The sequence below is a fragment of the Sciurus vulgaris genome, assembly GCF_902686455.1.
Source record: "Sciurus vulgaris genome assembly, chromosome: 8".
NCBI lineage: Eukaryota > Metazoa > Chordata > Mammalia > Rodentia > Sciuridae > Sciurus > Sciurus vulgaris.
The window spans coordinates 99,446,880-99,472,740 of record NC_136468.1 but is presented as its reverse complement, the minus strand read 5'-3'; the positions used below and the strand labels follow the sequence as shown (position 1 = coordinate 99,472,740).

At 35.7% G+C, this 25,861-nt stretch overlaps 1 protein-coding gene across 3 annotated transcripts in view; it reads right to left on the bottom strand.

Annotated features, from left to right (window-relative positions):
• POU6F2 (POU class 6 homeobox 2) overlaps positions 1-12,600 on the bottom strand; it is a gene marked incomplete at its 5' end in the record, with an annotated part of 470,230 nt that extends 457,630 nt beyond the window's left edge. For all 3 annotated transcript variants that reach the window (XM_079151761.1, XM_079151758.1, XM_079151760.1), the window contains one exon: positions 12,486-12,600. The remainder of the gene's footprint in view (positions 1-12,485) is intronic.
• Positions 12,601-25,861: the final 13,261 nt, after the last annotated feature.

The following is a 25,861-nucleotide window of genomic DNA, read 5'->3' as shown; positions in this document are numbered from 1 at the left end:
GTCCCCTTAAAACTTCAATTTTTATTAATATGTTATAGCAATTTGTCCTACAGTTAATAGCTGACAGGTCAGGAGCATGCTCTTCTGTTCATTTGATCAAAAACATAATTTGAGCCCTGATACTGCGATGTGATATAAAGTTAAGGTGCTGGCTTTAAGCAAATAACCAGAAAGCAGCAGGATCTCTCACCTTCAGCATTTCCTTTAAAACGGTCTGACAAAGATTTGATTCAACTGGAAAGAAAGAAAACCACCAAAAATATTGAAGGAAGAGAGATGTGACTGTATCAGAAAACCCTCAATGATCTTAATGCACAAAATCAACTCCCATCCTTGTCTGCTATCTTGGATTCTAGCACGCCTCACTTTGACTTCCTCTTAACAGGTTCAACCCAATTTCCCACACTGCTGGGCTCTTGCAGTCGATGCTATCAACACTCAGCTCATCTGTTTGAACGATGACCATGTCTCCTCCCTTTGATTCAGAGTGCTCATTGAAAGGAGGGATGCAGGTGTGAAAAAGTGACTGTGCAAGATTTAAAATCTACTGCCATGGATTACAGGCTCTGGGCAAAATAAAACAAAACAAAACAATAACAACAACAAAAAAACACTCTTTAGCTTTAACAGGGGTTGTGTTCCTTTCTGATGTTCCAAAGCAAGTACGTTGTTGAAGATCATGGCTGTTCAATTCACCCAGTCATCAAATTATTTCCTAGCCATATATCCATGAGGTCTGACATAACTGAAGTATTTGTAAAAGTGAAAGGAGATATTTGGGAGGAAACTCTACTTGGTCCTCCATTCATAACTCTCAAATACATGCCAAATTAATGTTTGGTGAGAATTTCAAACTATGAGGTAGAGAAGAGATTTTTCTTTTTCAGACCCCATTCTGCCTCCACAACCACAAATTCTTAAAACACCATTGGACAGGAAGAAATTTAGTTGGAAATGGTTGAGTAGGATAAAAGATACCCTTCATTAATTCGGTTTCAAAAAATTGAAATGGGAGAAATGCCACAGAAATATGAAGAGTTTTCCAAATTTGAGTTATGATATATGTAGTACTTTGGTAGAATACCATCACTGTAATCCTTGATGAAAACATTAAGGATCATAATTAGGACAGGAAAATGAATTTAGAAGTGCCTATGTGTATTTGGTCAGAATTAGTTGAGTTTTTGTGAAGAAAGTGATACAAAAAGAAGGCATCTTGCAAATTTAACACTCTGACTTCAAATTCAGTTAAAAGATGAACACATAGATACATGATTGATAGAGCATTAATCAGTTAAAAGATGCACAAAAGAGTTTTTGAACCTATTAATCTCAAATAGTGAGGACTTTGTCAGGATTATAATAATATAAACGTGTTTTCAAACCTTCCCTGAAATTGTCATGAGAATTTTGTTCCTCTAACACATAGACCTGTGCCTCCTGGTCACACTATTTTAGGTCTGCTCTGGCTGAAGGAGGGTCTTATAGAGTATTAAGAAGTCGACTGAGGCCAATGTGACTACTTGTTCAGTTAGAAGTAGCTCATTTAACAGAAACCGACCGAAGAACACTGTCTTGCTCTTCCATTCACCATCTGCTCTATTATTTTATAGTTTATGAAAGAATCATCTTTAAGGCCACCTTATAGAGCCACATTATAACAGATATGGATGCCAACAATAAATTCTTGTATGTGGTATAACAAATAATTGAGTTGTGAATTCTTAGGAGAAAGGGGTAGAGGTAGAAAAGGAAAAGAAGGAAGATAGGAGGGAAAGGAGAAGGGAAGGAGGGAGAGGGAGTAAATGAGATTTCTCTGTAATAAAATCTGCCTTTGCAAAGATGTGATATTAATGTCCTACTTTCCACAGGTGATGTTTTGAGTCAAATCTGTGACTTTATGAATGGTTATGATTTACATTTGGCTCCAACATTCTTAGCCCAAATTCTAGCTTGGTCACTTACTATGCACGTGATCTTGTACCACTTCCTTAGTCTCGGCTTCCTAATCAATAAAATAGAGATAACATACCTACTTCATAGACCTGCTATGAAGATCAAATTATATTTGCAAAGTGATAGCACCTGGTAAGTGCTCACTAATTGGTGGATTATTTACTAGTGTTATTTTTGAGATGGTTAAATATTTAGCCCTTTTCTCGATGACAGATGTTATTAAATATTATTTCAGATATTCAACAAAGATTACAAGATTTCCACTGAAACACATACACACACACACACACACACACACACACACACACACACGATTATAAGACTACATTCCTTCATTTCTCTTCTGCTATTGATTTATGACTGGGGGGTTAATCCAATCTTCATTGACCCATTTTTTTAATTTAAAGTAACATTTATCCAGTTTAAGAGATACTATAATAGAGTGCATTTTAATCTCATCTGTAAAGCTTTTTAAATTTTTTAGCTGATTAATTAATTTATCAGGGGGTTGAATTAATTTATTGGGGAATTGAACCCAGTTTTGCATATACTAAGCATGCACTCTACCAGTGAGCACCTGCAAAGCTCTTTAAAAATACCAGTATGCAGGTTCCACCCAGAGAAATTGAATCAAAATTCCTGAAAATGAGTCCAACAATCAGTAGATTTTTAAAGGTTGCCCCTGGTGGTTCTAAAAGGCAGCCAGAGTTAAGATTGAAGTAGAAGGGAAACAGTGAACCTTTAGAAAGAATATTTGGGTTCAAATATCACTTCTTCCTCTCACTAGAATCATGGCTATAAAAAATATCTATAACCTCTCCGAGCCAGTTTCCACTTCCATAACACAGAAAGGATGATTTGCACCTACTTCTAGAGCTGTGGGTTTCATGAGATTGGGAATATCAAAGGCATACTCTACAATTTGTTCTCGAGACTATTTTGAGCTCTAGGGGAAGGAACCAGCTACTTTGAAACTGAAAGATGAAGTATGTGAAGTATGAGTATTTTCAATCCAGGATACTTGCTCTGGCACCTAGAAGAAGAAGAGAGGAGGCAAAAGCATGTATCCCCACAACAGGCAGCTCCATAAAACGAGTTCTGGACATCTGTGCAGGAGATGTCATAGCTCACATTCCATCTCTTATTTAAAATATAGGACATCGTTAATACTGGCTTCACTTTCTTCTCAGTATACATAAGGTAACGTGATTAAAGATGAGTAAGCAGAGACATATCCTAAAAGAAATGTAAAACACAACTCCTAAAACATTCTCTTTAATATTTAAGTAGTATGTATTTCATCTAACCTATCAAAACACTAAATTAGTGGAATTCAAGGGTCAAATCTGATTAGTTTTAATTGAGTCCTTCTCATGACTACATTATTTAACCTATGAATCAGAGTTGAAAGATTGGTCTGACAAATATAAAGTATTGAAAGCAGAAATTTAACTGACATTAATTACCATGAATTTCTTCTGGTCTCTTTTTCACTAATCTAGATATACTAACAGAATCATGCACTAGAAACATACATCTATGTCAATTATCCTAATAAAAAGCATTCAGGCCCATGAAAGAAAATAAGTTATGCATTTTGTTCAACTGAGTTGGTTGCATGGAAAAAACACAAGAGGTTTTATGTTATAATGTATCCTACTGAGAACTGGCTGTATGTCATTCTCTCATTCTTAGTTCTTCAATGCTAAGCAATATTGTGATTTTTATTTTTATTTTAATTGGTTTGAATGTTCAACATATAAATGATTAATATCTTTCCTCATGGCATAAATCTAATCATCACTTTTAAATATTATACTTTACTTTCTCTTAGAAGACATTATTTGTGAGATCTTTTAGTAAAGCAAATCCTATTGGGATTTTTTGGAAACTTTTCTGTTAAGAAAAATGAAACATCTCTACTTTCTAGACTAATTGCCATGTTTAGCTTATTTTTAAAAAACTAGATGTTTATCAAAAGAGAACTGGTTAAATAAATCACTGAGCATTAATAAAAGGGAATACTATAGAAGTATGCAGATCTAGAGCCAGCCGTGGTGGTACACACCTGTGGTCCCAGCTACTCAGGAGTTTGAGGCAGGAGGATCACTTGAGCCCAGGAGTCCCAAGCCAATCTAGACAACATACAAGACCCTGACTCTTAATAAAAAGAAAAAAGAAAAGAATGGAAGAGCTATTCTAAGTAACATGAAAAGATGTTCAAAATATGTTTTTAAATATAAAAGAAAGTTGCAGGACTTCATGTATAACATTGGATTGCATATATAGTGTCTATGCTTATACTTCCATTGAAAATTTCTGGAAGGATGTATAAGAAATTATTGACAGTTATTTGTGGGAGAGGAATGATAGGGTACTTTACTTTCCACTTTATACTTTTCTTGGCTGTTAAAGCTGGTTGTTAGAAGAATGGATTACTTTTATAATTTTTAAAATATACTATGTAGCTACCCTTAATCACATGCATGTGTGAATTGTTCTCATGTTCTGAGAACCTAACTGTTCTATCAACTTTATTCACATGCTCTACCTGAACTAGCTGTTTAAATAAATTCATTAGGCTAGAGAATGGTAAGAAGGGAGAAAACAATTCCAGATGATAAATCTTCGCACTCACACAAAGTAACTGTATAATGGAAATACTATAAACCTTCCTTTTTTCTGTAAGGAAATAAGCACAATAATCATCTCTTTGCAGTGCACTAATCAACTGTGTACTCAAATTCATATGATAATCTTTTCTCTTCTTTTTTTTTTTTTTTTTTTTTGGTGGAGGGGTGAACCAGAGATTGAACTCAGGGGTGCTTGACCACTGAGCCACATCTCCAGCCCTAATTTGTATTTTTTTAGAGACAGGGTCTCCCCTGTCTCTTAGCACCTCACTTTTTGTTGAGAACAGCTTTGAACTCCCATCCTGCCTCAGCCTCCCAAGCTGCTGGGATTATAGGCGTGTGCCACGGCATCTGACTGATTCCAATGATAATCTTGATGTTTAAAAGTTGCAAGGTATTTTTCCATTTTCTTAAACAACTTAGGTTCAATAAACACCAAAATAATTCATGTGTTAAAATTGAAAAGACAAAATATCTTTAGATGATTAAAGGTTAAATAATTGATTAGACTTTAAATAATTACTTATAAAATGTGAAAGTATGTGTATTAACTAATTAGGTTCACAGATTGCCTCATTTTATTTTTACTCCAAATTCTTTAGATCCTAGAAATCTAAATGTTAAGTTTGCTTACAAATGAAAAAAAAAAAAAAAGTTTTCCAAAAAAACTCTACAACTTTAGTTCTTGAATATGGCATTAACATTCTACTAAGGAACAAAATGTGATTGTTTTAGTTTAACCAATAATGGTATCCTTTATTCCCAGATATCTTGGATATTACTATAGATGCCTTTTATATTAGCAATATTAGAACCACACTAAGAAATACAACTAAAAATGGATAAAGCTCTGCTAGAGAAAGATTTGAAACAGAGAGAATGAATACAGCAGTGATCTATAAAATAGTTTTAAGACCTTTGAACACCATCTGCTGATATATATGAGCAAAGAGAAATTGTCAAAGTTGGGGTTCTTATACAACAGCCAAATTTCCACAAAACTTCCTATTTTTCCCAAATTCTGACCTGGGGCATTTCATCCCACAATCATCACTTCTGCCTACAATTCAGCCAGCCTCTTGTCAAATCTGGCTGCAAGATTAAGTTTCCCGATTCAGAATTCAATATTGTAACCCTAAGGATATAAGATCCAAGCTGGAACATTCTGTTTAAAAAAAAAAAAAACGGATAAAATTGTTTCAGCCCAGAGACCACAGTTTGCCCTGACCATGATGATGAATCATCAGGACTGACACTAAGTGAAATGAGTTTGATGTTCTTGGCTTTATTCGTGCACATTAAGCAGCATTTTACATTTGTCCCAACTCTCAACCTTTTGGAAAAAAAGGTTGAAAGAGTCATGTTTTCTTGTATTATTTAAGGCTTACAAAATTAACTAGCTCTGTTGGAAGCAAGTTTGGCCTGCCATAGTCTAGTTTTGTGTGTCTGCTCCCACATTTGCCTTCAGTTTTAGAGGAATGAAACTGAAAGTCTAAGAAATAGCTACTTTTTTTTTTTTTTTCATATACCTTCAGTATCCATTAGGACTGCTAGTACCCTAGACTCTGTGCAGGTATAATATTTACCTCTCACTCTCAGCAATAAAGTATTTAGTTTAAAAAAAACTGTATATGAATTCTGCATTGAAGACTATACTCTCTATAAATGATGCACTTTGATCTTTTAAAGAGAAGTTTGTCTGAGTTCTTCTGATCAATGCTAAAAACACCTTTTAACAGGTATTTAATGTTTTTAAGATATACTTGTTTCTCTAAGTTTTTAAGTGTTAGAGATAAATGCTTTCTTCTTATAATAGTGTCTAATTATGCATTAAAAATCAAAATCATAAAAGAAGAGCAGCAACATCATATTAAGCCCCAGAAATATCTACTGTAATAAGCTGCTCTTGCATGGCACCGGAGCACTGGCTAAACTCTTATTAAAAATCTCCAAAGATTTTTGCTGTTGTCGTTTAAGTATTCTTTGGGACTGGATGTAGCTCATGATTGATCCCTTGTGCCAGGCCCAGGATTTGATCCCCAGAAGAGGAAAAAAAAAATTAAAAAGTTTTCTTTAATTTTGAAATTCATGTATGATACAAGTTACTGCAAAGATTTTTGTTTTTGTTTTTCACTTTAATTTTTCTGGTTCTAAAATATTATTTCACTCTTTATGTAATCTCAATTGCAGGGTGAGGTAAAGTAAGCTTACAAACTAGCTCCATAAAACTACTAAGTAAAGAAGCAAGTATGCTGGTGAGTTTTCTGCTTGCTTTGTTTTGCTTCAGGTCTTGTCTCTCTTTCCGGTGTCCTTTCCTGCCTGGGCAGCCCACAAAGATTCACTTTTCACTTATTACTCATCACTGACTCTGGATTACAGTGGAAAGGAGAAGAAAAGCTGCTGGGAAAATGACAGTGAAGGAAGAGGACAAAATGCCTGAGCATTTGAGTGACCCTATCCTCTTCATTTAAAGTGTCACCACATTTATTTGCATCTTTGACCCTGGGAAGAGAGAGCTGGAAATTGTATGGGATCCTCTTCCCACAGGAATAATCTGCCCCTTAAGGAAAAAATAAATTGAAAATAGGTGAAATTTTAAAATATTCTGTTGATCCTCAATTTTTCTCCTTGATCTTATGATTGGAAAAGTGCTGCTGGAGAGTAGGGCTGCAGCTCACCCGGAATCAGTACCAAGTGTCAACAGCTAATCTCTCTCTGGTGAAGAAAGAGTCCTTCATATCATGGGGGTTTTAAAGCCAGTGATAAAACAAAAAGCTATTTTCTAAAGACCAGACAACTTGAGAACTAAAGTGTTTTAAAACCTAGAGGATTTCCTTTAATATAAATAACCAAAGATATATTCAATTATTTTGCAGCTACTTATATACAAAGGTTTTTTAGTCACACACAAAAAATTTGCTCTTCAATAACAATAATATGATCATTGATATATGGGATAAAGAAAATAACACAAGCATGGGGGGAAACAGGAAGGAATTTATCAAATAAAAATTAAAACAATTTTCACCATAATTGGCTGACATTGTAGAATTGGGAAGAACAAGAAAAATAATAGAAGAATGAAGGCTTACAAATACAACGATAGTGCCTTACAATACCTCCTTCAAACTGAGAAGCAGAGAAACGTGTAAAAAGCAAAACTGGCACAAATCTTGATTATAATTTTGGATCAGCTTAAGACAATATGGCTCTAGAGAGCAATTTACAAGTACTCACAAAACAAGACTTGACTCTGATTTATTTTACTGAAAACACAATTCTACAAACAAAAAAAAGGAAGGAAGGAGAGAGAGAGAGAAGTAGGAGGGGAGGAGAGAGGCAGGAAAGGAAGGAAGTGGGGAGGAAGAGAAAGAAGTGGGGGAAGAACATAATGCTGGTTTGAGTTTTATATTTAGGACAGCTGTTATTTCCCAATAAATGATTGGCCGTAAATACAAATTAATTTAGAAGTTAATAATTTGGATTTTCTTTCAGTGTTCAAACTATAGTTAATGTTTATTTTCAAGTTCTTTAAGTCTGATCCTTTTTTATTTGCATTTTATTTCCAACTTTACTTCCTATTTCACAAATGTTAGAAAAAAGCAACAGTTTACACAGCATAATGCCACTGAAAAGTGGAGCTTTTCAACATGTGAAAACATGTTAAATTCTAATTTTGGTGAACAAAGATAAAAACAGAAAGATGCTTTAAACTATCTGGTAATATGAATTTACACAGCAAAGAAAAAAATCAGTGAAGAAATGCTTTCTTACACTGACCTCCAAAACAAGTACTACAGATTTTACGCAGAGGAAACTTATTACATGCAAACTTTCTTTCGCAAGCATTTGTATTTGTGTTGCAGTAACCTTTCTGCATTTTCTGGAGAGAAGAATCCAAAAGCTTTAAATTCTTAAGCATTAGAAATGGTGTCTGAATAGTACATATAAAAGTTTCCTTAAGTGATCTTGGGGATAGAAAAGAAAATTCAGTTTTAAGACCTGACTTCCTATAATGGTTGTTTGGTATTATTAATATTATTGTATAATATTATTAATATATTGATAAATTTTAATGAAAAAAACTGACTTTAAAATTTAAATGCCTGCTCCAACTTAAAACTAAAAGGTAGTGAAAATTGAGGATATTTGATAAAAAAAAACAAAAAACAAAAAACTAAATTCCTCTGGGTAGAGAGTTAAGTAAATTGGTTAAGGATGAATAAGTAGTACATACCACAAATTCAGTATTGGTGATTCTAGCACTTACCAAAGGAATACGAGCACCATAAAGAATAATCTTTAATTTGTGCCTTTCTAGTGTTATAATACCCTGGGGGGAAGTAGTCTCACTTAATTTAATTCAAGCAGTAATGATTTCACACCCTAAAAATATTCTGACTTATTGAAGAATAAAGCAATATGTCAGATTTCTTTTAAGGGCATTCATACACACAAAAATAACTTTTCTTAGAGTATGTAAGAGTTATGCTTTACAATGTAAAATAGGGTTAGGCTAGCCCCAAAGTTTAATTTTTATATATAGGCCATAAAAATCAGTCTAAATAGACTGAGGATAATCTGCAATTTACTTTCTGCTAGAATTTTCTCTTCTTAGAGGACCTCTGTCTCACTCACATCAGCTTGAGTATTTTTAAGGAAGTAAATTATTCTTAAAGCTACATTGAATACTTTCTGAAACAAGAGAGAATATTAATAAATATAATAGATAAAATTAAGTGTTCTGAAACCAGTACAATGAAGTATTTTTCCATTTTGACATCAAAAGACAAATGTAAAAAAGCAGGCACATTGGCACATTATTCAGTTGTAAGCCACACACACCTGCGGTTGCCCACAGTCCCCCTCTGAGCCATTAACACACTTAGGTAATACTCTCTTGGACACCTACACAAGCTTTCCAATGCACAGATGTAAAGTACCTTAAACTGTCTACATCTACCTGGGGAAGAAGACCCATTTTACAGGTAAGGACAACAGAAATGCTTTTGATTGAACTTCTAATTCCATTAGAATATGAAATGTTGGTATCTTTGTTCTACCAGTATTTAGCAATGTCACTGAAAGTGTACCCATGAGCACTTTAATCCCATTCTTAGCAAACTCTTAAATAGACTAGATATTTTTATCTGCTTTGTCTCATCTATAGTTTTTATTAACACCTAATTTAATATCCTCTGTTCTGTAACATTTGCAGAAGTCACACTATAGATAAGACTATGTGCAGCCATCCCAGACCCTCAAGCTTGCACATCAGGATGGTAGGCTGGCCAGGTTCTCTGGGGACCAAAGTGCCAGAGAGAGGATTGGACATGGTGACTGTCTGCATGAGGTAAGAAGGGAAAAAAAAAAAAAAAAAGGAAATGTGCAGTACTGATGAACTAATCTGTCACTCACAAGCTCAAGTCCACAAAAATGAAAAGATGCAGTAAACATTTAATGACCAGGAAAGATAGAAACGCAAACCTTCATTTTCAAATGATATTCAAACCTATGGCTCAGAAGTTCCTTAATCGTTTAGTTTGAATTGATTTGAAAACCATCTGAAGGATAACAATTCATCCTGACGTTCGAGGGGTTAGGAAGCTTGCTATGGATAACTGCTATCAAAAATCCAGTCTGATTTCCAAAAATGGTGTGAATGAACCAAGTTTCTTGATCTTGATATACTAAGGCAGAGAGTCTGTTCTTTGGAGTACTAGACTGCTTAATTGCTTGCTTGAGGGAGGGAAAATCCTGGGGGAAAGGCATATATGAGCAATATCTACTCTGTGAAGCCAGTACTCTCGCCCCAGCTGGATCATGGCCAGCAACACAGAAAAGTCTGCTCTTCCCTCCATGGAGGGAACTGTGGATATTTGATCCTAGAGGTGAATGAAAAAAATCTAAAGATCATATTTCATGGGAATCTTTCAGTATTCTGAATGGAAACTAGAACTGCAAAGTGGTTATTTGCTTCTCCAACTCAAAGCTGTCTAGGAACAGAACTCAGAAATAGGGCATAAAAAGGAAAAGAAAATATTATTATTTTAATATGTGTTAGAGATGGAGCAAATACAAATATTTGCATGATCAAATGGGACTGTTCACTCCTGTTGAGTAGGGTATAAGAGGATATTAAAATCAAGAGCTGCAAAAGAAACCATTTCTTTCTAATTACGGGTGACTACAAAGCAATAAAAATTGTTTTTCTTTTCCTTATTATTAGAAGTAATCATTTGAGTAAATATTCTTATGTTGTAACAATTAAAATAAATTAATTGCAAGCATGTATACAACTTTTCTTTTTATACTTATAGATATGGGTTCCACTTAAATTTTCTGACTTTCATAGTATATAGTAAGACAGTACAGTATTTTTATTTCCTTCTGAATACTTAGTGTCTCAATTTCAAACAAAAGTTAAAATTAAGCATTCTAGTGTGTATATTTTTAGCACTCGAATCATTATAATCTTCGGGAAAATGGGTTTATAATTTACTAATGTGGTAAGAAGTATGTTTTAAGCAAATAATTTATTTAAAAAATGACATCCATAAACATGTGTCTAGTTTGATGCAACTATTTACAGAGTATTTATAAGAAGTCATTAGCATTTATAGTTCCTGGGCATAAAGAACCTTAAAAATGATTGAGAGTACACACAAAATACAAAACTGTGTAATAATAATAACTGATTTTAAATCCTGACAAGTTAGGAGTGTAGTATCTATAAAACATAAACCAATTCCTTTGAAAAAGTATATGCCAGAACCATTTAAAACTATACACCTTTACAGTTGATATCCAATACAAATTTTGAATAACAAACTAGAAGTGTCTTCTCTGAGTTTTCACCAGAAACATACACAAAAGAAAATTCTATTTCTTATTTGTGACTAAAGCAGAACAATTTGGCACAGTATTAAGTACTAGTACTTATGTCATATAGAACAGAGATGTAATCGAAGAAAAAAAGTTTTATTAAATAGGACCGAACAGTTGACAGGGGCTCACGTTTTATTTATATACAAAAAGGTCATCTACTTTAACAGATATGAATTTGATTCCCTACATCACAATTATTTAGCTCTATTTGATAGATTTGCTCATCAAGGAACACGTATACTGAAACAGGTACTGACAGTGTATAAAATACTTTGCATATTTTCTCCTGACAAATGTATGCTCAGAGACTTCAATTTATACATGCCAGGAGAACAAAAAACAACTTGAAAGTTTTAAAAAATATTTTTTCTGTTGAAGCAAACATGTACTTTTTTAAAAAAATAGAGTGAGCCTGTGGAAACATGGTATTATATATCTGACATTTTCCATCTAAAAATACATTATGAGGCATGCTGGTATTAATAAACCATGTGCTTTCAAAACCCTGAAGTGCTTTGCTATAATTTTGTTGAAAACAGAGTAAGATGTTATATTTTCCACCATGCTATTAATATACAGCAAACACATTTTATGTCATCACCTTGCCAGTTTGTCTTGATTGGAAAGTGTGCAAAAAATAAAAAATTAAAAAACTTTTAAGAGTTCATAAATATTCGTAACCACATTCTGATTTATGAGTTAACAATTCTTAAGTAAGCATGGGTAACTTAGAGAAATTTTAGTCAAAACAAAATTACCAAAAAAACCCCCACTATACCATATATATTCCCTTTTTCCTCACCCCACCCCCATCATAGTCAGAAAAATCAGCCTCCCTCTGCAGCAGGGTACTACCATTCCTTTCACCACTTCAGTTTATTGGAAGGCAAATGAAAATACAACGATCCTTTCCTCTTCTCATTTAGCTTACAACACAAACATTGAAACACAAACATAAACTACCGATTTAACAGAAAGCACCAAGCAGAGAGAGTAGGACTCACTGACCCATTTGGAAGACAAAGACGACAGAACAGGAAAGCTCTAAAAATCAGCTTGTGAGGCCTCTGAGAGAGATTCTTCTGGCATTTCATCACAGCAGCCCCAGACCAGTTCACCTCCCAGGATACGGGGAGGAGGAACTAAATAGAGCTGTTTATTAAAGCTGTTGTGCTGGATTGCATTAGGAACCGCGAGCGGACCACCTGGACCTTTCAGATTGTGGCAGTGTTTAATTTGCAGCCTGTCCCTCTGCAGCAGCCAAGACGACTACTACTACTACATTTACCAAGCTCAATCACACATTATCGGGGTTAGAAGTAAAGGCACTTGTATTTCTATATTTACATTTTCCATATGGAAAGAAGGAGAGAGAAGAATATAGTCCAAATAAAAATACTGAATAGCACTAGAAAAAATTTTAACAACTACCTTGGAAACATGAGACTTTATTCTCTTCTCATACTTTATTTCTTTCAGAGATCACAATGTAAACAGAAGAAATAAATTCTTAGAATGGATTTTTTTTAAAACATTCAGACCACATCATAAATTACATATGTTCTTCGATTTTTGTTGTTGTTGTTGTTGTTTTAGTTTTTGTTTAAGAGCACCGCATTGAAGTTTTAAGCTGAGGTTTGCTGACCAGATTTAATGGGTGCCTTTTGCCTTTCGCACTTTCAGCACTACACTGGCAGGTAGCTGAAGATACAGATAGAAAGATGGTACAGTAAATATGAATTATGTGAATCATATGGTGAGACCCTTGTGAAAAAAAGGGGAGTTGAGAAATGGCTGACTCCATACCTGACCAATTACAGCTTGCATGGTCCCCGTGTCCTGCTGCGCTGAGAGATCGCAATCCATCATATGTTGTCTTTGAAAAGGAGAATGGGGGTTTCTGGCATGCATCTGTCAATCAACTTCTGCACTCACAACCATCACCAAAAGCAAGGGGAAAAAAAGTCAAGCTGCTCCACCAAATAGGATGAAACCGTCATGTGACCTCCGGCAGACAAGCACACACACATTCACTACCTCCATAGAGCGTAAGAATTTTCTGTAGATATGAAATGACATTGACAAATATCCAATACCAAGTAAATAAAGTGAGACAAACAGCTATTCACCAAAGACAAAACGTTGACTGTAATCTTCCGCTAAAGGTTTTAACAAACCTGTAAGGATTTTTTAAATGCTCTAGAAATCTATGTTTAAAACAAAAACAAAAATTTAACTATTTCATGTGAGTGATAATTAAGACTTTGATTTTCACTGCATAAAATGTAAAAATTATTATTCATTGCCTTATTTCTCTTAAGTTGTCCCTAATGATTTTATTTCCAAAATCTCTAAATGACCTTTGGACAACACTCAGTAATCTCTGTAGTTTTGTATAAAGTCCTTTTAATAGAAAAGCTTGAAATGTTAACCATCACATAACACGGATTCTTTGATATTTGTTTATTTGAAATAGATATATACAATCATTTGTGTAAACTGTGATGACCATTCAAATATAAAATATTCAAAGAGTGTAAATAGTAGTCACTAAACTTTTCATCTTCTAAAAGGTTATGAAATAATTTACTTGCAGCTCATCTAAACAGATGTAATGTGATAACAAATATTTTAACTTTTTTCCATTGAATTTAAGCTATTTGATTCTAAACAATCTAGGACAGATTGTCAGTGTATTATGGGTCAGTTATTCTGATACATGAATATGACCTAGTAGATTTTTAACCCTTTCAAGATTAAGATCAGAACTTGACTCCGAAGACAACTGTGCAGATACTGCAAAGTTGCTCTCTGAAAACTCAGTCGTAAATAGTATCCATTAATTTGGTGATTTTGTAGAGTTAATTTGAATTTGTCCACTTTACAAAACTGAAGTTCATTTGTATACTCGCCTTTTTTTTTTCAAACATATTTACAAGAAAATTTTGTGTTATTAAAATGGGGATTTTTTTCAAGGATCAAAACATGTTAAGCTCGAGAGGTAGAGATCAGAGAAATATTTAATACAATATATACTATGTATATTATGGTACTGTGTAATATGATAGGTTAATTAAATGAAACTTCAAGTACAAAAAAAAATCAGTTTTTAACATTTTCAAAGACAGGTTTAGGAGATATAAAGGAAGAATTGAAGTCCCATAGACTTCCCATTAAGAATAAACACACACACACACACACACACACACACACACACACACACACACACGTCAGCATTCCCAAACAAAAGAATCCCTGCACCAACTATGTAGCCTTCTGGGAACTGAGGAATGGAAAGGTCCCACTAAGCATTCAAATGCACGGTCCCCGCTGAAGCTCTTTCCATCCATGCCCCTGGAGGATGGAAATCACCCCAAATCAAGACCTCGAACATCCATCACCTCCTCTGGCCCGAGATGGGAAGCAGGGCATCCTAACTCGGAATATAGGGGATCGGACCGCTGTGGAAGCCGGAGGGGACTGACCCAAACTTGCCCAAATCCTGCCGGCTGGCAGAGGGCAGGCGGGGCGCGACTGCTCAGGCGTCGCCTTCCTGGGACCTGCTCCTGCAGACTCTAGATACACACGCGGTGTACAGGGACCAGCGGAAAGTTGCGGAGGAGGGGTTAGCTGGACTCGCCCGCCCGGGTTGAGCTCAGCAGCTGCCCTGGCATCTAGGACTCTTGGGGAACCCAAGGCTAAGCCTGGAGCACGCCCCGGGCGACACCGACCCCCACGTCCCCAGCGTCTGGGAGCCCCGCGCCCGCAGCCTGCTACTCAGAAGCTGAGCCCAGATCGCCGGTGGGGGTGAGCCCGGGAGTGCACTCGCGGCCTCGCTGCCCTGAACCCTTCATAGGGCAGACTGTTTTCCACCTGCTGCCACCTCGCTGGAGGCTTAACTTTCCCTTGGGATTTAGGCTTCCCTGTGTCGGATTCCCTTGGGATCAGGGATGGGGCGTGGGGAAGGACAGCAGGTTGCATCAGAACCTCCAAATTACGGTGGTTCAAAACGTCAGGGGTTCAACACTGTTCACTTATATCATGTATACACGACTATCTGTAATAATTAGAATTATTACTAGTCAGCATTGATGAGGGCCTGAGCCAAACACTGTTGGGCACTTCACATTACTAGCTCATTAAATCCTCATAACAACCCAGTGAGGCAGGGATGTTTATTCCCATCTTACGGAAGACGCTTATATTAATTAATTAATTAATTAATAAGACTGTTCCCAAAATTAACAGCAGCATGATTATTTGGACTTTGAACCCAAAGAGAGAACTTTTCATATGAAACTAAAATCAGGTAACGTTCAAAATATCAGCGACCATATATGATGCACTGACTCATGCAACAAATATTTAGGGCCCTGTACCAGGTGACAAGTATTAAGGGCTAGAGATACAGCAGAAAGGTACAGATCGCTTTAAAAAGTAATAAAAATAAACTAAGTGCTTAAAAGATTTGTTTGTGGGATAGTTTGATTCTAGCTAATAGAAGGTACTTATATTTTTTGAGGTACCACAGTGTTAAGGCATCTCCATCCATTACCCAAGTCAGGTATGGTCTAGGGCAAGTGGCATCTTCTCTGAGTCATGAGTTTCTTGTTTTATAGCAGAGATAATAATCCTTCAAGGATTTAGGGAGATAATGTTTCTTGAAAGCTTACTAGATTATAGTCAAAGGTACCCAACAAATGTTACTTTCCCATATGAGAGAATTATAACGAGGCTAGACAGATGAATTCTGCTGGGGAATTGAGGAAGACTTTGTGCAGATGGTGCAAGGCTTTTGGTTGTGATATCAACAGAAGGCAGCTTCTGTTCAGAGCAGGGGAAATAACACGAGCAAAACCATCTGTTCCCCCATCAGTGTGGGTGGCATACGCTTTTAAAGTCTGGGCCATGGAAAATGATTGGGAGAGAATGAGGTATGTCAACAAATGTTTACTCTCACTTTTATAGTAGAAGTTAGGAAGGGAAATTCCTTAAGTCAAAAACTCACCATGAACTTCACCTCTTCTCCTTTCTCCTCTTCCCATCAAATCTTTGCAGAATTGTATGGTTTTGGAAACTATCCCCTCATGCAAGACAGTAATGGAGGCAACAGATCCACTATGAATCTGACCAGCAAATGCCTCACCTTTGTCCCTCACTCCAGTCTCTAGCTTTTCAGGATAGGGATGTCCTTGATTTCTTAACATTAGAAAACAATGAACACTGAGATATAGGAAACACTAGGAACTTCAATAACATGGAGGTTTGGGTCATCTCCACCTTGGTATTCAGTGGATGCTTTGCCAATATTTGAGGGTGAGAAGGGATAACATAGCTAGAGGTTTCTTCAATGCAAGGACCCAAAGCAGAAAAAAATGGGTGGATATTTGAATGAAAGGATCTCCTCCTACGAGACAGTGCATTTCCACTTGTACTATCTTTATGTGTTAGATTCACTTCAATTTAATGTGAGCTGCCTTTCTCTGTTGAGATCTGTTCATTCTATTCTTTCTCCCTATTTAGTAGTTTGTTCCCTTTCATTTACAGTTTTAATTTATTTGTTCATTTCTCTTGTAGTCCTGGCTTTTTCATACTTCTTCTCTCTAGTCTCTAAAAGATTAATCTTACCATTTCTCCAACTTGTTTTTCTGTTTTTTTTTTTTTAATTCCCCTGATATCCCAACCTACCCCAACTCATTTGATGAGAATCTTCTTCCTAGATGATGCATCCTGACAAAGCATTTGTCAGGCATCACACAATTTTCAAGGTGTATGTCAAGTGAGCATGAGACAGCATAGTAGATGGAGATATTCACACTCCAACTCCTCAGTGACTTCTCTTTCCCCTGTCTTTGGTTTGCTCTCTCTTTGCTCCTGCCCTCTTTTTCAAGGTCAGTTTTCCTTTAATTTCATTTTGCACCATCAGCCTCTGGAATGATTCATTACTTTCTCAATTTTCACCCCCACCCCCAACACTACATTTTTGTCTAGACTTCCAAGTTTTGTAGAGCATTCCTCTGGAACAGTCTTTTCAATCACTATCAGTTTCCTTAAGCGACATTAGATGGCTTTGACTTCCACAGGACATTGACCAGTATAACTAATCTGTATCCTGGGATCTTTTGTTGTTGTTATTTTCATATTTCTAGAGAGCTGAGGACAGGAAAAGTATCAGAAGCAGAATGATTATTTTTAAAAGTAAAAGAGAGGAGGAAAACACTGCAGAAGACCCAGGCACTGCAGAATTGAGAGGGGCTTGACAACACTCAGCCCAGGCACTGTTAGTGGTGAGGAACTATGATTTACAGTTTTATTCTACAACATAATTTGGGAGCATGGTTTTTCCTCTGAGAAATAGTGACTAGATATTGCCTTTAAAATGAACAGCTGAGAAGTTCAAGAGCCTGTTGACTCTTTACAAGAAAGATCTATGAATACTCTAATGCATGATCTGACCTCCAGCTTTGTTATCTTTTCTACCTGGTACCTGTATCCAGGACAAAAATAGAAAATGTCATCACAGGGAACTAATTGTTCCTTAATTCCCATTTGTCCCTTCCATAAAATGCTTCAGTAACAGTTATCATTTTGGTCTTCTAGAATATATTTCTTCTACCTGAACATGCTCAGGAAAGGCACTGAAATAAGTCCTCTGGGGCTTCACTGTTCTTTTTGGCAGTTTTGGTGTCTGAGCTTAAATGATAATACATAACTTCTCACAGAAATTCTCCACAGTGATACAGACACAGTCTGTTTCCTTCCATCCACAGGACACAGTGGGAGTGAGGGGCTTTTTCTCATTTTCTTCGTGTCTATACCTCCATATGCCTAAAAAAGCTAAATATTGCTGTCTTTTTACTCCTCATATTGATAGGTTCACAGCACTCAGTTCCGTTGTTTTGAAACCAAACATTTTAAAATAGATATCTGGATGAAACCAGGTTCATTAAGAGGACTTCAACAGTCACCTCCTATTTTGGAAACCCCATTACTGTTCTGACTTTCTCTATAATCGTCATCATCGTCACTAATAACGATAATGATAGAAAATGTAGGAGTGGTTCTCAAGGTGTAAATTAAAGACTCAGAAGGATTCTAAGGCTTCTTTAGGGGGTGTGAAAGGATAAAACTTTTTCAAAGTGATACTAAAATTAGATTTTCCTTTTTCAATCTGGTTTTCTGAAGAGTATAATGTGGAGTGGTCCTGAGGCTACGTGGTGTGTGACTTCTTACCAGATTGAGTGGAGAAGCAGGTCAGAGACTCCAAGTGTCTTCTACTAAATAGACATGAATACGATTTGCAACAATGTAAAACAGTGCCATTCTGTTCACTATTTTGTTTGGGGAAAATATAGTTATTTTTCATAAAACTGACCATGTAATGTAATTATTCTAAGTAAATAAACTTAAATATTTCCCATTTTTAATTTCTAACATAGTAAATGTTGATAAACATAATTGACCAAAACAAAAGCTTTTAGGTGTTCTAATTATTTTTGTAGTGAAGTAAAGAGGTCCTAAGACCAAAAAGTTCGAGAATTGCAGACATGATAGAATGTTATTATTTGACATGTGTTATAATTCTAAGCAGTTCACTTATATTAACACATTTAATCCTCACTCTGGCCCTAGGACATAGATATTTTTATCTTGACTTTATAGATAAGCTAATGGAAGCATGACATTGAGTATTATAAATGCAAAGATTCCTAAAGATGAATGCACCTAAGACAGCAAGTTTATATGTATGTAAACTAAAATATGCAATGCCTTCTGGATGGAAATGTTGTAAAAAAAATCATTAAGTTAAAGATTTTAAAGTTATTTATTTATTTATTTTCTTATTTTACAGAATACTCATCTGTGACCAATATCAAACTTGTGTCTCAGTAATTCCAGAGTGTCCCTGGTGATAGTCACATGCCTCAAAGTAAAGTCAAAAGGATCAAGGAGTACCTGGTTCTGCTTCATCTCTATTGCTAACTCCTTTATGACCCTAATCCTGAATAAAGCATTGCAATTTCAAAGCTTTTCCCAGTTACATCATTTTGTAACTGCCCAATTTCCATGTTCATTGGCAAACATAATCTACACAGGACGTTAAACATTGAAAACCCTGGGCGCAATGGTGCATACCTGTAATCCCAGTGGCTCAGGAGACTGAGGCAGAAGGATGGTGAGTTCAAAGCCAGCCTCAGCGATTTAGAAAGGCCCTAAGCAACTCAGTTTGATTCCCAAACTTTCAAAATATTTATTAAAAAAATTGAAACCTATCATTTTAACTTAAGCATTCATTTGATAGTAAAACTACAGTTAAAGCACGAAACAAGATGATACCCATGAAACAGAACCACATGCATATAATCACAGTAATTATCTAGACCTGCCATTCAGCATGATCCTCTGGATAGGGAAAATTTTTCTTCAGGAAAATATTTGATACACTACTTAGCAAGAAAGATCCAAAAGCAAGGTGGAAGACAAAGTAATAAAGATATAGAATGAAAAATATAAATAATATACCTAAAAAATAAAAGTATATATCAGGGAGAACAGGAAGGAAAGGTGGGGGGGAAGAACAAGGGAAAATAGGATGCTGAAGACTAAGCTCTTTGGAGTGGGCAAGAAATTCCCCATTGTATCCCCTGAGGGTAATGAGACTCTCACAAATAGGTATAGCTAATTCTCAGGCTAATCGGGTATGTTCTTGTTGCTCTTGGTATTGTTTATTCTTCCCTGAATTGTATATACAGCTTGATTCAGCAAAATCTGCCAAACATATAAATTCGTGGGTGAAGGAACACATTTCCAGGGAGAGGAAGGTCTGTTTCACATCTGAGTCTAGAGCGACAGGCAGAGGGACAAGCTATGGAAAGTGAGATGTAATGAGTTCAAACATTCAGCAGAGCCTGAAGAAGTGACACAGAATGTAAACTAATATCTGTTAAAATGCAAGAAATACAAAAGTTAGTTCAGATGTTTTTGGACAATGAAGATAATTTACTGGATCACAAAGCTGAAAAGTACAGAAGCCGAGAGACTTCATGCCTGGCTCAATCTAAAGGTCTATAAAGTTAATAGAGCTCTAGCTACATCTCTCCTTGAGTCCCTTGGCTCTGTTTCAATTTGATCATTGGTTTTGGCTCCCTCATGGTAATGAATGGCTACAGCAGCCTCAGGCCTTACACAATAACACAAACCACGCCATTCAGAACACAAGAGAGACCCTTGGCTTCAAACTATCCAAGCGAAGCTCAGAGATTCTCTGATTAGACAAGATTAGGACACACACACATCCCTCAGCCTCTCAGGTCAAGGGGACATAAGCTAGATGATTTAGCTTTGATGGTACCATCTACTGTGGGAGCTGGAGGCAGGACCAGGGCCCCTGGAAACCCATGAATCTATAAGCAGGTAGGAACTTTCAGGGTGAATGAATGCTAGGTCAATGAAAGAGGAAATATATTAAAAGAAGAAGCAGAAGACTACTAAAACAGCCCCTGAGAATTCACAGATATTTTGCAAATCCATGAAAGATGCAAATAAAGGAGGCATGAGTAAATTTAACTAAATTTCAACAAACAGTCTGATCTCAGATGACCTGATGGTAGTTTTGAGAATTAAAAGAGAAAATGTGCATGAATACCTCTCATAACATGTTGAGTAACAGTAGAGTTTTATGAATTGTAGCAACCTTTTTCTTCTACTTTCCTTTTTCTTTCTCTCTATGAAATATAGTATATAATTTGTATTTTAAGCAACAGTGCAGACTTTCTAACACCGTGTTCTTACATAAGAAAGATTTTCAAATTATAAAATAACATTAAAAACTCAGATGGTCACCTTGGTAGAGAACTAAGAGATTGTCTTTACTTCATCATGTAGAAATTTGGGGCCCTGTTTACAAATAGATAAGAACAACAGCAAAACACAGCAAAGTCCTGGTCTTGTTTCATACATAGTATAGTGAATGTGTTCATATTTACAGAGACTGTTCGTATAATCCCAGTGGTGAGATTTATTAGGCAGGATGAACAATAGGACCAATGAAGACAGACCTTTTTCTGGGCCCATAGTGAAGAAGAAAGTTGATAAGAGAATGTAGCTTAAAACACACACACACAGATGCACACACACAAACACTTAAAAAAAAAGAGATGAATCTACGTGCAGCAAAACAAAATTATAAATTTTATTATATATCCATGGCATTAGAAGCCTTTGGAGTTGTTTCTAGAAGCAACACTCAAACCTGAGTAGCCAAAAATATCAGTCTCTTATTCTACTCTATATAGTTTAATAATAGATGACTCTTCCAATGTGTTAGCCCTCAACCTGCTTATCCTTGGTATTCTTGTCCCCCAACCTCATCTCAATCACTCACTCCCAAAGTCATATCTAGGTCCTACCAACAACTTTACCACCTCCACCATCTCAATTCCAAGCCTCCCATTCTCCTACTATGCCCCCATATATATAGAAATTGCCTAATTCCATCATTTCTTTAACCTCATTAGTGTCCCAAACCACTGACCCTTGCTATCCTTGATGTTATTTCCTTCCTTCACAAACTCAAATTTTATAGTTTATAATCATTTCCTTGTAGGAAGGAAAAGATTAGCTGCTGGTTCTGTCAACTTTCCTCCAGTGGCCTGAGAATTTGACTATTGATGGAGTACCTGTTGCAACTTTAACTCAGAGAATGATCAGAAATTCCACATATGCCAGATGGATGGAGAAGAAATTAGCTGAAGGTGATAGACCAAGCATGTGCAAGTTGTGATTTGGGAACTTGAGAGGGCTACATGACCTGTGAAATACAAAAACCAAAGCGACCTCAAGTTTCCAGTGGCCCTGACTTGGTATTGTCTATGTACATCCCAAATATAGAATGACTAAGAAATCAGAAGTTCTACCTTAGGAATCACAGACCTCCTTTATGCCCTCGCTCTTCAAGCTGTGTTGCTTACCAAAACCTAAGTAAACTTGGGGCATGTTGAAGTCCATCACATCTCATATGTTTGATTGTCCATCTGAACCCCAAATTCCCACTGTTAATGAACAGAGTGGTCATCACACTTGTGATCATCTGACCTTTTCTTCTCCTGTCATACAGTGAAAACCAACCCACATTAAATCCATTGCTTTACCCCAAAATTGTACTCAAGCAAAAGAATCTAGGGAAAGAAAAATGCACTGGTGTTACTTTAAGAACATTAACCTCAAAGGGGTCCTTTGTGCTGTCCTGCAAACCAAGTCCATTTCTCTGGCCAAATCACTTTCCACTTGCCAAATGCACAATTCTACACTTTCTCTTCCTTTCTCAAGCCTGCAGCAATCCCTCACCACTCCTCCTACTCAGTGATGACCTTATTTCTGCTTTCCCCCAAAATACAGAAGCAGAGGATTTCCACCCACTCTGCTGCCAAATCTGCCAATCTGGGTGCCTTTGTACCCAATGTTCTGTCTTCCCTTTTGAATAAGAACCAGGCTCTTATACAAAAGAACTGCTCCCTCTCAATTACTCTACAACTTCAATTTGCTTTTATAATCTTGCCCTCTTTCTTCTACAATCAGAAAATTTTACATCTCTGGTAAACTGGACCCATCAGCACTAGGTTATCTTTAAAAGCACCTGTTCCCAGAATCTCTTTCAGCTATCACTCCCAGTTCTCTGACTTGTTTTACAGAAAAAGCCCTCAGAATAGTTGACTCTAGGTGCTATCTACACCATCCTTGGGAAAAAATAAGGAAAATTCACATTCTTACACTACTTTCCTACTAGAAATATCCTATTAAAACTTTATATAGAAAATCTAATGGAATCTACAAAAAAGCTACTAGAACTAACAAGGAAGATTAAAGAGGTTACCGGATTCAAGAGCAGTACACAATCATCAACTGTATTTCTACATATTAGCAATAAAAAAACAATTTAAAATACCATTTACAACAGCATAAAACATGAAATTCTTTAGAGATAAATCTGACAAGATATTTAAGACCTGCTGAAAGAAAATAAGATCTAAATAAACAAGACAAATAGAGTGCTCAGAAAAAAAAAAACTCAATATTGTTAAGATACTGATTCCTCCAAAGTTGATCAATAGATTTAATGTAATACCAAACAAAATCATAGCAGGATTTTTTTTATAGAAATAGATAAACTCTCTGACTTTTCTGGCAGGAGTATAAAATAGCACAATAGTTGGGACACCATAGAAGGTTAACTCTATACCTACTGTATGATGCTGCCATCCCACTTTTAATATTTAGGTATGAAAAATAAAAAAAAGTTAGTCTTCACAAATATTTATACACAAATGTTCATAACTCCTTTATTTTTTAGTAGCCCCAAACTGAAAACAACCCAAAGGTTATCAGTGGGAGAACTTATAAACTATTTCCACACACATCATATTTTATACTAGTCAAATATTAAGAAGAATCAAAGTGTTGATATACTCTAGAACATGAATGAATCTAAAACTAATTATCCTGAGTAAATGATGCCAGACTAAAATAGAGTATCTACTATATATGAATTTATATGAATTCCATTAATATAAAATCATAGAAAATGCGAATTAATATATAGTGACAGAAATCAGATCAGGGCATATCTGATACACAAGAAAATGCCCTATTCAAAATGTGCTATATGATAACTTTTGTTATAGATATGGGGTAAAGTGCAAGGTAGAGAAGGTCAAAGACAGATTAAAAGAGGCACATGAAAAATTTTGGGGTGATGGATATATTCATTAACTTAATTGCCAAGATTGTTTCATGGGATACATATGTCAAACATACCAAATCATATACTCAGTAAAGTTGTGTGTTATGATTTGGATCTGGAACGTACCTCGATAAAGTTGTATGTTATGATTTGGATCGGGAACATCCCCCAAAGGTTCATGTGTTGACAACTCTGTTCCCAATGCAGCGATGTTCAGAGGTAGGGGTTTGGGGAAGCAGTTGGATCATGGGAGCTCTGATCTCATAATCTGAATGGATGATGGGAGGTGGTGGAAATTATAGAAGGTGATACCAAGTTGGAGAGAGTAGGTCCTTGAGGATGTACCCTTGGGACCATAACTTGTTCCCAGTCCCTCCTCTCTCTGTTTCCCAGTTGCCATAATTTGAGCAGCTTTCCTCCACCACACCCTTCTGCCATGATGTTCCTGTCTCATATCAGGTCCAAAGTAATGGAGCTGCTGACTATGCCCTGAACCCTCTGAAGCCATGAGATAAAATAAATCTGTCCTTTAAGTTGTTTTTCTCAGGTATTTTTCCCAGTGACAAAAATTTTAACATGCTGTTAAAAAAAAAAAAAAAAAAAAAAAAAATTCCTAAATCCTAAGGTATTATGGTCACCATTGAGAATCTTACCTTAACAAATAATTGCAAATTATTATATTTTAATTTAAAAAATAATTCTTAATGCCTTTTTCAAGGTAAGAACTACATTAGATGGTTAGTATTCACTCTGATAAAGATTGAACACATGAAAATCCCATGGTCCCTGTTATCAAACAGTTTGCAAATTCACAGTAGGATCAGCTCTTAACCAAATAAGCCTTAAAATTAGTACTTGTGATAAATGTTAAAAAGGAAAGTAGATGGGAGGATATGAGAGAATATTAGGTTGCTCTATCATTCATTCTGAAAATTACATTATATTTCATAAAAAGTATCAGTAGAATTACTCCATGGTTAAATAAACTCATGCTATTATTCCACCAGTTCCTCAATAACACAGATTCCTCATTCATAGATTCCTGATTTTGATTAATCTTTAATTAGAATGAGTTCTTATTTTCAAATAGGAGTTTCAGGCTATTACAATTTCTGAGTCACTACATATTTAAAAGTGTGTTCTCTGTTGCCTTAATGGTAAAAATAATAATAATAATAATCCTGGTTGGGTGAAATGTTTTGTTGTTATTTTAGGTTTTCTTCAACTTCATATACTTTTCTCCTTTATCACCTGTCATTTAATGTTTCAAAGGAAAAGTCTTTTTTAAAGTGTATGCCTAAATACTTGAAAAGTTTTAGACTTCATTTTTGAAAATGTTTAACTTTACTAAGAGATAATTTTTTTTTGTTACTTGTCATTAGGAAATTTTTTCAAAATACACAAAAGTATTCTCTACTTCTTTATTTTATTTTTACAGACTTCATTTTGATTCATTGTACCCAAAGAGGGTACAACTTTTCGTTTCTATGGTTGTGCATTATGTGTATTCATACCATTAGGGTAATCATACGAATGATGGTTCCACAATCTAGCTATTATAAATTGAACTGCTAGAAACATTGTTGTAGCTGTGTTACTGTAGTATGCTGATTTTAAGTCCTTTGGATATAAACTGAGGAGTGGG